This window comes from Oryctolagus cuniculus, chromosome 9, assembly GCF_964237555.1.
Source record: "Oryctolagus cuniculus chromosome 9, mOryCun1.1, whole genome shotgun sequence".
In the NCBI taxonomy this organism is placed as follows: domain Eukaryota; kingdom Metazoa; phylum Chordata; class Mammalia; order Lagomorpha; family Leporidae; genus Oryctolagus; species Oryctolagus cuniculus.
In genome coordinates, this window is record NC_091440.1 from 25,562,941 (window position 1) to 25,574,560 (window position 11,620).

Consider the following 11,620-nt stretch of genomic DNA (forward strand, 5'->3'; position numbering starts at 1 on the left):
TTATCAAAATGTTTGCTATGTGTGTCAGAGGGTGAGCATAACATTTATGTGGCATAGTTTTGAGTACAAGTCCTAAGTTTATGCTTTTTACATGTATTGAGTACTAATTCTTATTTTTATTATCTTTTTGAAAAAGGAGAATGGATTTAGAAAGATAAATTTTTCTCAAAATAGTGTGGAGGGCATTTTAATTTCATATCAAGCATCCAACATGAGAATCACATTTCCAATACTAATGTTAAAGAATCAAATATTCTGTATATTCTCTCCCTGTAGGTATACTGCATGATGCCAAATTATAATTGCAATGCCTTTCAAGTTTGTAATGAGAAATGCAAACAGTTAGGCAAAAATATTTGTAAACTTCTTGGAACACTTTTATTTCTAGACATTTACATGGAAAACTACTACTTTATTAGATTGTGAGGTGAGCTTGAAATCAGAAAAAAATTATTTATGAAGGATTTCTCAGCTAAACTTGGAAAATCCCCACCTTCATATATTTGCTTGCACAATCTCTGCTTCTCTCACTAATTGAGGATTTTAGCTTGCGGGTTCTTTACAGGTATAGTTGAAATATCTCACGTGTACTCTCATCATACTTTTGGATAGTTTTAAGTTGCATACGTGAATTGCAAGGGATGGGCCGAGGATTCAGCAATCAGATAACTGTGGTTGAGTAATGAAGGAGAGGAAATGGGAAAGAATCATAAGAGGATTATCTTATTTGGGTCTAGCATTTGAATATATGGTACTTTTCACTAGGGGAGACAGAGAGGTAGATAAAATGATAGACATATGTATGATATATACACTCATTGATACATTAAATATAGTCTTACATGGAGCAATGCTGGATGTAAGTTGGGAGTCATAATTTCAGTGTTGAGAACAAAAAATATCAACTGAAAATAATGATGAAAAGAAAAAAATTATATAAAATTTTAGCCTACAAAACAATCATGAGATAATCCTTGAATTACTTTCCATGATATTAATGCCAGAAAAATTTAATTAGAATTTGAGGTATCTCAAACTACTTAGCATACATTGGTAAACAAACTTTTTCTTTATTTCTACAAATTGCTAATAATTTCTAAGTTGTCAGATTTGCCTCATTGTTTTCAGAAAAACCTAATTTGTCTCCAAGGTTTGGAGAAGGAACTACATATTAATATTAGCACAGCTAGGTGTTCTGAAACATGTCAGTTGAAAGAACTGGTCATTATTAAAAACAGAAAAAGAATGAGAGCTAAAGAAGTAAACAATGTTGGTGTTATTCAAGTAGCATAACTAGAAGATGTATGTTCTCACTAATTCTGGAAAAAAGTGCATATCCACTTAGGGGATAGATGCATCCAACAATCAGAATTTATTAGTATTAACATTCTCCATTTATTTATATTTTATGACTACCCAGCAATGCTTGAAAAAAATTGTATCACATTTTAATGCAATTAAATTTTAATGCAAATCTATCTTAAAGGATGAAACATATGGATGAAGTGGGAAGTAAGTAGCACAAAGCATTGTCATAAAATGATAAATTGACATGTGAATTTGTATATTGGTGTTTGAGAGCTCGGTCAATCTGGCCTACTCATGAGAAACAGATCCATGGCAGTGGGCTACTAAAAGTAGATTTCTGCCCAGCTATCTATACAAGACCAGGGACATTTTTTTGTCATAGTAAAGTTGTCCTGTGTGCCTTCTGGTTGACAGCCAACTTATTTCTCCTGATGACACTTTGACTTCCCCTGCTCTTCCTATTTGCACTTCAACAGGTTCTACTTGATTGAAGGGCCCCCTCAAGCCTGCACAAATGGAAATAACTCTCTTAATTAGAGTTCTCAGTATGTGCCTGAAAACCTTCTGTGAAGACACCAATCACAAACCTGCAAAGAAAAAGGGATCAGAGAATGCATGTTATTGACTTCCTCTGAGGCACTTCTCTGCCTCCTGTCTTCTTGTACCTTAACTGTCTGGCTGAATTTTAAATTCACATCTTGCTTCATCTTGCACTGGATGAAAACAGCTTTATCCAAATGCATTATAAAGAGTAAAATTTCATGTTTAATTTCAACTGTAATTCAGGCAAATGATAGCACATGAATTAAGGGAAAATGTTATTATTATTTTCTCACAGGGTAAGGCTTTGGCAAATATATGAGCAATCAGTGAACATTTTTGGTGATTTGCCAAACTCTATCTAGCTGGTTTGTAATAAATATAAGAAAAAATAATAATTATCTCTATGTAACTCAGACTTGAAAATAAATAAATAAATCTTTAAAAAAATATTTCATGATGATTTACTGATATGTACATGAATAGTCACCTGTTACACATATTCTCAGCAAAGGTGAAATAAAATGATGCACCAATTTCCTGTTTCAGCTCTCATACTGTAAATAAATGCATGATTTTTTTTTTTTTTGCTTTTTGCTTTTTGATTTTGTTGTTCATTTTCCTGTTTAAAGTAAACTCCACATGTAGACTTGATGTCCTATTTTTAACCCAAATGCCCATCAGCAATAGACTGGATAAAGAAATTACGGGACATATACTCTATAGAATACTATACAGCAGTCAAAAACAACGAAATCTGGTCATTTGCAACAAGGTGGAGGAATCTGGAAAACATTAAGCTGAGTGAATTAAGCCAGTCCCAAAGGGACAAATATCATATGTTCTCCCTGATCGGCGACAACTAACTGAGCACCAAAGGGGAAACCTGTTGAAGTGAAATGGACACTATGAGAAACAGTGACTTGATCAGCTCTTGTCCTGACTGTTGATGTACAATGTAATACTTTATCCATTTTAGTATTTTCTCTTTGTTTTGTTCTAGTACTATCGGTTGAACTCTGTGATTAACACATAATAATTCTTAGGTGTTTAAATTTTAACAGAAAAGTGATCCCTGTTAAATATAACAGTGGGAATAAGAGAGGGAAGGGATGTAAAATTTGGGACATGCTCAATAAGACTTGCCACAAATGGTAGAGTTAGAATCATGCCAGGGGATCCCAATACAATCCCATCAAGGTGGCATGTACCAATGCCATCTCACTAGTCCAAGTAATCAATTTCAGTTCACAATTGATCACACTGATAGGTCTAAGAGTAAAAGGGATCACACAAACAAGACTAGTGTCTGCTAATACTAACTGATAGAATCAAAAAGGGAGAGAATGATCCATCATGGGAAGCAGGATACACAGTAGACTCATAGAATGGCAGATGTCCTAAATAGCACTTTGGCCTCAGAATCAGCCCTTAAGTCATTCGGATATGGCTGAAGAGTCCATGAGAGTATTTTAGGCATGGAAAGCCAAGACACCCTGGGGGAAAAAAAAAAAGGAAGGAAGACCTAAATGGAAGATCTCTGCTAGTGAGATCCCAGTGGAAAGAACGGGACCATCAAAGAAGGAGGTACCTTTCTCTGAAGGGAGGAGAGAACTTCCACTTTGACTATGACCCTGTCGGAATAAGATCGAAGTCAGCGAACTTAAAAGGCTTCCATAGCCTTGGCAACTTATGACTAGAGCCTAGGGAGATTACTGATGCCATAAACAAGAGTGTCAAATTGTTAAGTCAACAACAGGAGTCACTGTGTACTTACTTACTCCTCATGTGAGATCTGTCCTTAATGAGTTATCCAATGTGAAGTAATGCTATAACTAGTACTGAAACAGTATTTTACACTTTATGTTCCTGTGTGGGTGCAAACTGATGAAATCTTTACTTAATATATACTGAATTGATCTTCTGTATATAAAGAAAATTGAAAATGAATCTTGATGTCAATGGAATGGGAGAGGGAGCGGGAGATGGGAGGGATGTGAGTGGGAGGGAAATTATGGGGGGGAAGCCATTGTAATCCATTAACTGTACTTTGAAAAATTATTTTTACTAAATAAAAAAATGACTATGATATACCTATGGATAAAATGCATGTGATTGTTAAGCATCATAATGCAGAGATTAAAGCACTATAAGCCAAGAGTTTAATGTTAGTGAATTGACAGTATATAATAAATATGATGTTTTTTAACTGTAATGCACATAAAACAATGTTATATAGTGATTGGTTGACAAAGATTTTCTCACTAGAATTTGATGAGAAACTAAACTTGCATTTCATATGGGAGTAACTAGTATTCAATAATTTAATGTTTAACTAGCTTCATAAATAATAACTATAGGTACATCCTTCTTTGATGTCTCATTCTTTCCGCTGGGATCTCACTCACAGAGATCTTTCATTTAAGTTATCTTTTTTTTTGCCACAGTTTCTTGGCTTTCCATGCCTGAAATACTCTTGTGGGCTTTTTAGCCAGATCTGAATGCCTTAATGGCTGATTCTGAGGCCAGAGTGCTGTTTAGGACATCTGCCATTCTATAAGTCTGCTGTGTATCCCGCTTCCCATGTTGGAGCATTCTCTCCTTTATAATTCTATCAGTTAGTGTTAGGAGACACTAGTCTTGTTTATGTGATCCCTTTGGTTCTTAGTCCTATCATTATGATCAATTATGAACTGAAACTGATCACTTTGACTAGTGAGATGGCATTGGTATATGCCACCTTGATGGGATTGAATTCGAATCCCCTGGCATGTTTCTAACTCTACCTTTCTGTGAAGGGAGGAGAGAACTTCCACTTTGACTATGACCTTGTTTAAATAAGATCAGAGTTGGCAAACTCAAAAGGCCTCCATAGCCTTGGCAACTCATGACAAGGGCCTAGGGTGATTACCAACGCCATAAACAAGAGTATCAATTGTTAAATCAACAACAGGAGTCACTGTGCACTTACTCCCCATATAGGATCTCTGTCCTTAATGAATTAACAGTATAACTAGTACTCAAACAGTACTTTACACTTTGTGTTTCAGTGTGGGTGCAAGCTGTTGAAATCTTTCCTTAGTATACACTAAATTGATCTTCCATATATAAAGATAATTGAAAATGAATTGATGTGAATGGGATTGGATAGGGAGCAGGAGATGGGATGGTTTCGGGTGGGAGGGAGGTTATGGGGAAAAAAAGCCACTGTAATCCATAAGCTGTACTTTGGAAGTTTATATTTATTAAAAAAATTTAAAAAATCATAGCTATAAATGCTGGCAAGGATGTGAAGAAAAAGATACCATAATATACTCTTGGTGAGAGTGTAAATTGGAGCAAACATTATGGAAGACAGTTTGGAGATTTCTCAGAAAACCAAAAAATATATCATATGACCAATTTATCCCATCAGGAATATATCCAAAGTAAATGAACTTAACATGTAAAAAGTTACTTGCACTCCCATGTTTATAGCTGCTCAGTTCATGATATATATGATACACAAACAACTTAGATGTCCATCAACTGATATTTGCATAAGAAAATGTGATATATATATGAAAGAATATAACTCATTCATAAAAGAGAATGGAATTCTGACATTTGCAGCTAAATGGATGCAATTGAAGATCTTTAGCTATGTGAAATAAGCCAGATAGATCCAAAAAGATAAATATTACAGGTTTTCTCTTATTTGTGATAGTTAGTATATAGATAGGGTATAACAAATTGTGTGGATGTCATATAATTTTTTATATAGTCACAAACATTGCTTTACTGAGAAATACTGTGTAAATGATAGTATACTCATCTTTCCTGCATTAAAAAAGAAGATATTGGGGAGGGAGCACTAGAGACAACTCATAGGGTCCAAGTAATATTTTTTTCTGAACTTGGGTATTGGTTATGAGTGTGGTTAGTGGACAAAAATTTATCTATACACTTAAGTGCATTTCTCGGCATATATGCTTTATTTTAATAAATATTAAAAAGGAAACTGCATATTATAGAAATACCATGGTTAAATTTCAAACCTTTAAACAAAATAAATATATCTTTTAATTCCAAAATAAGAAAACATAATTCCTGGAAATAATTGAATCAACTGGAAACACAAATATGATTCAACAGATACATAATAAGTATTATAACCCAACAGATTTTATTCATATAAAATGCTTCATCATTACATAAGTAGTTTATTATTTTTTAACAAAAATTAGTGTGTATTTTCATAAATCGCATAGTAAGCAAAAGAACACTTAATTGATACAAAGTAAGGTATAAAATAGGACAACACTATATTGTAAACCACTTTTTCTAGAAATTGTTTGTTAGTGTTTCCGCAGTTTTTTCTGTCCCAATTGCAGGCATTTGGTTCATTCTTAGTATTGTGAATCTCTTTCCTGCCCACAGTTGATTTTATTAAGAGAAGATAATCTAACTCAAGAAGAAAAAAAGGAAGCAATATCTACAATACAACAAAATCAGATAGATTTTTGAAACACAAAAATGAAGTATTTGAAAATTGTGTCTTGAAAACAAGCTAAAATTTAGAAATATTCCAAATTTGACCTGATTTGTTAGTTATCATTTATCATGCTTGAATTATATTTTTCTTTATATTTATAGTAAACTGAAATTTTTTCTAATCTACATAAGTTTGTGTTCCATATAAAATGTTGTCTTCCCATCAGAATTTTAAAAACTATTAATAATCTCAATAAGGTTTGGCTTTTACGTCATGTGGTTTTTAAATTCTAGTAAAGATGATTATGAGTTTCTCATTTAAAACTTCTTTTTGGGAAAAACAAAAATATAAGCAGTAGATAATTCATAATTTAAGAAACAGAACACAAATATGAAATTTTGAAACAAGGATTTTAAAAATTCATTTTTCAGGAAACTTAAATAATTGTACTATTTACTATCAGATCAGGTAGAATCAGATAACATCTGAACTACAGTGTTCAAATACAAAACAGAAGGGAAATGCACTCCTACTTATGCTAAATTGTTCATGTTAGCAGTAAATATACTGAGTGAACTAACAAAAAGGAGAATTCTGAGACTCACTGGTCTTTCCTGAAATTCTGCCCTATGCACCAATAAAACTTGTGGGGGACTTCCAGAAATTTACTGGGAAGTCATCCCCTGAGGAGTAGTTACTCTTGATGGAGTTGGATGTCAATGGACATTCTTACCACATAGCATTGTAAACCATGGAATGAGATGGAAGAGTAACAGAAGCCCAAAGGAACAGAGGAGAGAACACTTTCCTCTTTCAGTGACCCTCTAATATCTTCTGCTGATGACACTTAATATTCTCAAGTAAATCAGGAAAATAAAAACTAGATGAATAAGCTCTATTATTATGCCACAGGATGCTGTGTTTCAATAAATTGATAACTGCTACAGCTTAGTTACCTGAAATATGATGTCCTTAAAATTGGAACAAGTTGTATGCTCAAAAATACCCCCATGTATCAAAGCTTCTTCCTTCTAATTTTAACCTTACTTTTGCATCTTGATTATCTTTTAGGTAACATGCATAAGTCACCTTATGAATTTAACATGATCATCCTAACAAAAAGGAGAGCCTAATAAAACATAATTTATTATGTTTATATACAATATTCTCATCAGCTAACCCACTTTGTAAAGCTTATCTTATTAATAAGACATTATTATTAGTCACTGCAGTAATAAATTTACATGATAATTACAGAACTGAACTAGAATAAAGTATTACATTAAACATAAATTTGTATAATTCTGTAAGTCTAAGAATATTTTATGAACATACCTAGGTGGCATTGTGTCTATCATGTATTTGTTATGAAGATCAATGTTATTGAGGTCAGCATTTTGATGCACTAGGTTAAGCATCTGCCTGCAAAGCTGGCATACCATGTGGACACAGGTTTGAGTCCTAGATGTTCTGCTTCAAATCCACCTCCCTATTAATGTACCTGGGAAAGCAGTGGAAGATGGTCCAATTAATTGGGCTCCTGTCACTCCTTTGGGTGTGGCACCTTGCTCCCAGTTTTGACCTGGCCCAGCCCTGGCCAGTTCAAATATTTGGGGATTAAATCAGCACATGGAAGACCCCTACCCCCATTTCTCCCTCTCTCTCTGTAACTCTTCCTTTCAAGTAAATAAATATAAAAAAGAAAAAAAACAATGAATGTTATTGTAAAGAAAAAAAACATAGTTCTTCAATGAAATAAATTAGATGAGTCTCAAATCAATATTTTACTTCTTTCCATGTGGCATAGAGATACTACTTTGAGGATTTCAGTGTGTCTACTTCACAGTGATGTTTTGATTTTCTTTCTCCTACTTTTAAGTAGGAGAAAACAGACATTTTGCTCATAAAAAGATCCATCTCTCTTATTAATTATATATTTTAAATTAGTCTGTAAGACATTAAAAATGGAACTGGACGATTGTTGCAGAGAAAGTAGGACGTGTGAATTAATGTCACTTGGGTGAATAATTAATAAAATATTACATTGCTTTTTAGTTTGTGGTAACTATTTTATTTATAAAGGATTATGTTAAAACACACATCATAAATTATGCAAAAATCAAGGCAAATTTATTGAATATTTTACCTAAAAATTATAAACCACCTGCTAATTCTTTTTATGCATGAAGCGGAAGATTTGATAGCCTCACTGTAACTGTAAGACCTGGTCTGCAGGAGGATTCATTTACTCTTCAGACAGATGATTTTCTATGTACCTTCATTGTATGGAGACACAGAGGCATGCCTGAGGAAATAACTGCTTCAACTCAGTTATACTTTTCAGCAGGTGACTCAAGGAGAAGCAGGGTTCCGTATCATTTTAAAACTTCCTAGCAGATCACGCACACGCACACACACACACACAAATATGCATGGACACATGCTCACGAAGAATGCAAAGGCTAAAAAGGAAAAAATCATTTTAGATGAGTATTTTTTTTAAGAAATAATTGAGGCCATATCATTTAAAATTAAATGGATGCTAACTAATTACAGACATTAGGATGGCTTACCTTATTTCAAAATTGCTTTTGACTTTCCCTTTTTTAGCATAAAAAACACAAATGGGAAAAATGAACTTTGATTACTACTTGATGAGAGGAATATTTCAGAGTAATTGTGTCAACAATACTGCTACTAACAAATTTGGAATAGAAATTTCTTTCCTCTTGTATCATTTTATGTGTAGTAGTATTACAAACAATTTACATATTTAAACAGTATGTGTATTGATGTTTAAGATTATCTATGTGTTTATGTAGTGTTTATTATGAAGCATAAATTGAACAGAATTATTTAATAAGTAACAATGCAGGAATCAGATGTCAACTTTTAATTAGAAGTATTTGCAACAATTCTAAGTTGTATAACACAAGGGAAAGCTACGGTTGTGACTGAGAAGTTGATTGTACCCAAAGGTCCGTGTGTTAAAGCTTGGCTCCCAGGAAGGCATTATTGGGAGGTGGTAGAACTTTCAGGAAGTGGGGCCACATGAAGATCCATAGGCCTTTGGAGATGCGCCCTCAAAGAGGATTTTGGGATGTCAGACTCCTTTCCCCTCTTTCTGTATTACACTTGGCTGGAGATGCGATCCCTTGCTCCAACATGTGCTCCTGTCTTGGCAGTCTGTCACCATCACCGAAGACAGATAAATGGGGACACATCATCTTGGATTTTAAGCTCCAAACTTTTACTGGAACAAATTATAAAGTTTGTTGCCTTTGGGCATTTATTTGCTGTGATTAGCAGGCATAATATCTAATTGTTTAAAATATAAATAGTGAAGATATATGTCAGTGACCAGTTAAACAAATTGATATACAGTCATAATTTGTAATACTACTATTGAATAATAAAATGAGAGAATTATTGATACATACAATGATCTGGATAAGTCTCTAAAGAAATAAACAGTGAAAAAAATCAATCCTCAAATGCATGATGCATTATTTCACCTCTATAACCTTGAAATGACAAAATTAAAGGACGAGAAAACAGATTAGTGGTTGCCAGTGTTTAGGACGGATTTGGGTTGGGTTGAAAGAGGGTTTGGCTGTAAAAGTCAATATAAAAGATTACTTTGGTGAAATAACTGTGCTTTATATGGAATATAAATAGCAGAATACACCAGTGTGCTACAGTCTGCAGGGTGTTCCTGTATAGGAAATGGTACGCATCTCTCTGAATAATTTCTTATAATTTCATATGAATCTGCAATTACCCATAATTTAAAAATAATTAAAAAGAAACAAAAATCCATATTAACATATATAAGTAGTCAGAATAGTGGTTTAAAAGAAAATGATTCCACTATCTAGATTATAATTTTAAAAGCTTCTAAAGATCTCCTTACCTAACCCATGATATATGACTGTAGCCTATGGTCTGTGTGTAAAAAAACTTCTAACTACCTAGAGCATAAAGAAATGAGCATTTTAAAGTTGAAAACATGAATTTGGAAAGATGTGATATATCAGAGAAAATATATGGTGATTTTCAGTATGTCTAATTTAATCTATTATCAAACAAAACCTGAAGAATTGTTGCAAGTTAAATTATAATTTTAAACAGCATATTCATTAGATATATAAATACATTAATCATTTAAATTTTAAATTTTAATTTGAAAAAGTAATTAGACAATTAATTGAATCAGAGATTCCTATAAATGGAATGTCTTTGGGAAAGTAGAATACAACCAGATAATTGGCCAAGCCAGGTGAATAACATTTTTAAGATTAAATTTTATATAAAAGTGGATTACCTGCTAAACAGATACACCATCTGCCATTTCTCTTTGCTAAATTTCACTACCTTCTTTTTTTTTAAAAAAAGATTTATTTATTTTTTTTGAGTCAGAGTTACACAGACAGAGAAGGAAAAGTAAAGAGAGAGAGAGAGAGAGAGAGAGGTCTTCAATACTCTGGTTCACTCCCCAACTGGCCTCAACAGCCAGAGCTGTGCCGATCTGAAGCCAGGAACCAGGAGCTTCCGCCTGGTCTCCCACACGGGTGCAGGGGCCCAAGGACTCGGGCCATCCTGCACTGCTTTCCCAAGCTCAGAAGAGAGCTGGATGAGAGGTAGAGCAGCTGGGACTCCAATTGGCGCCCATATGGGATGCCAGCACTGCTGGTGCTGATTCTACCCACTACACAACAGTGCCGGCCCCTCAGCACCCTCTTTCTTCAGTTTTAATTTCCTTAGGAAGGCTCCATGTCACATAAAACTTACTGTAAACAAATTTGTATGCTTTCTTCTTTAACAATTGAGTCATCTAGATATTGTTTGCTATATTTTTGTGAGTCATTACATTTTCTTCAGTCATAGTTATTTGTGTTAAATCTTATTTATCTTTAATTTTTATTTGGAAGATATATATATATTCACATTTATGTGTGCACACATTTATATATGGATGGAAGAGAGTTAGAGAGAGAGAGATCTTTCATCTACTGGTTTACTTTCCAAAATGCCTGCGAAATTTGGGTTTCATCCAAGTTAAAGTGGGAGCCTGAAGCTAAATCTGGGTTTCCCACATGGATGGCAGGGAACTCACCCAACTATGTGAGCTTTTACCTCGTACCTCCTAAAGCACACATTAGCAGGAAGCTGGAATCGGGAGTAAAGGTGGGATTCAAACCAAGGCATTCCCATATGAGATTCATGTGTCCCAAGCTATGCCAAATATCCACTACTTTAAATGTCAATTTATTTAATTAATGATTTTAAAAACAGAGA